Source organism: Mustela putorius, unplaced genomic scaffold (assembly GCF_011764305.1).
Source record: "Mustela putorius furo isolate JIRA1106 unplaced genomic scaffold, ASM1176430v1.1 tig00000083_pilon_pilon_pilon, whole genome shotgun sequence".
Classification (NCBI taxonomy): Eukaryota; Metazoa; Chordata; class Mammalia; order Carnivora; family Mustelidae; genus Mustela; species Mustela putorius.
In genome coordinates this window covers 41,323,694-41,325,842 of record NW_025421273.1, presented here as the reverse complement: position 1 = coordinate 41,325,842, position 2,149 = coordinate 41,323,694, and the positions used below count along the sequence as shown (strand labels likewise).

The 2,149-nt window shown below is 39.7% G+C and overlaps 1 pseudogene; it reads right to left on the bottom strand.

Moving 5' to 3' along the window:
• Window positions 1-269: 269 nt before the first annotated feature.
• Window positions 270-1,004, bottom strand: LOC101676059 (annotated as a pseudogene).
• Between the last annotated feature and the right edge of the window lie 1,145 nt (window positions 1,005-2,149).

Sequence of the window (2,149 nt, the reverse complement as noted above, 5' to 3'; positions counted from 1 at the left end):
GTTTGAAAGATATTTGTCAATTTTCTCAATGTTTTATCATAAAGCCACTAAGAAGAAGCAACGAGTTTAAGGCAGAATCTGGTAGAGATCTTGGAATGGGAAGAGGTGACTATGAATGATAAGAGTTCACACTTGATGTTTTCAATTTTCACATGCAACTCAAATATTTCATGTTTGCAATGTTATTTTGTTTAATTATATCTTTTTTTTCCATTTGAGAGTAGTTCTTTATTACTGACCAGATTATAAAAATAATCATGGTAGATACCTTAGTTCATCCTTCTAATAAGTCTATTAATCTAGTCTTCTTTGTTGCCAGCATCTCTACCTTCTACAAAATGGGTGGTCTTTTTCTTCATTCCTCCTCATGGAGAAGATAATTTGAAGGACCATAAAAAGTTATTTGCTTCTTTGAAACATTTTCTAACAGTATAGATTTTGTGAATCAGATCCTCCATGCAGATAATGCCATATTTACCAAGAGATTGGGCAATTAATGTGTTATCTGTCAGGGCAATTCACTTCTGGTTGATTTTGCCATAACCACGCTTGTAGATCAATTCATTCACTGACTTCAGGTTTGGGTCCCCCCATCTTATATAAGGTTCCACAATCTTTAGCATGTTAACTAAAGTCTTGTGGAGCTTAACAGAGCTGTCATTGAAGATCTGGTGAAGGCGAAGAAGCTGCAACACCTTCTGAATCTTTGGGTTCACACCATTGATACCTCTGATCATGAAGACAAATGCTAATTTATTAGGTTCTGCAGGTATGTAAAAGTTGCCAGATTTTCTTGCTATCCTCGTTATTCCAGTCTTAGTTCTGTTCCTTGTGGTAATGCTGAGCTTTTTCATAGATAAGCTTCCTCCTTGCCTTTTGAAGCATCTTTTGAACAATTTCTTTCTCAGACATTTGATCTTCAACTCCGTGAAATTCCTTCACCCCTTCTTAAGGGTTTCTGGCACAGTAGGAACCTTCTTTTTCTTTTCATCTGCACTCTCCATGGTTCTAGCCAGAAAAGAGCTAATTATATCTCTTCATATAAATCATTCTGAGCGTTTTTTGAGCTGGAGTCTTCTGGGAGACAATTCTCTTGTGTTTCTCTGTTTCTTGCAAGCAATGGCACTGCTTGACTTTTTCGCTGAACTGTCCTTCAGAGATGTTTGTCTAGGGAACAACGTTGGAAGACTAAAATACTACTCTCTGGAGCAAAGTTCATCTTTGTTTGCTCTCTTTCTAACCATTTTCTCAGTCTGTTCAGGCTGTTACAATACTATAGACAGGCCGGCTTATGAACAATAGAAATGTATTTCTCAAAGTTCTGGAGGCTAGAAGTCTAAGACCAGGGTGCTTTTGAGGTCTGGTGATGGCCCTCTTGTATGCCACAGTCTTCTCATTGTATCCTCACGAGGTGAAAGGAGTGAGTGATCTCTGTGGGGTGTCTCTTATAATGGCCTCTACCCTCCTAACCTAAGTGTCTCCCAAAAGCCCCATCTCTTGATATCATCATATTGGACATTAGGGTTTTTGACATATGAATTGGGGGAGGACATGTATTCAAACCACAGCGAGTATAATAAAGATGATGCATGTCTCCTTCTGGGGAAAAGTTCAGGATAGCTTACAGTCCATTTAAAGAGATTCAGGCTCCCTAAGCTTGAGATTCCTCTCCTGCATGTATCACCTTGCACTTTTCCTGGTGCTCTCTGGGAATTGTGGCTTGGCAAAGTGGTACAAAATGATGATGCTTTGCCTACTGCTACTACTGTAAATAATAAGCTGGCCATTGTCTTTGACTCAGGAATCTCTTATATTTTGTTGGCACCCATGAGACCGTGGTAGGCTATGTATCAGTTGGAAGTAGATCCTTCATAGTTAGTTCTTGAGAAGCATTGAAAGGGGACTAGGTTCACAATGCCTGCAACTCCCATATTTTCAAGGAAAGCTAATGATGGGACCCTCCCTTTGTGATAGTGCTCACTTAAAGCAGGAATAGATTTGTGCCCATGAGCAGCCATATGTAAACAGTCATGGGCTCATAAAAATTATGCCATGTTTTAATATGGGAAGGCTGCCCAACTGTCAGAGTGTCTGTCTCTCTCTCTCTCTCTCTCTCTCTCTCTCGGGAGCATGACTGTGAGACAGAAAG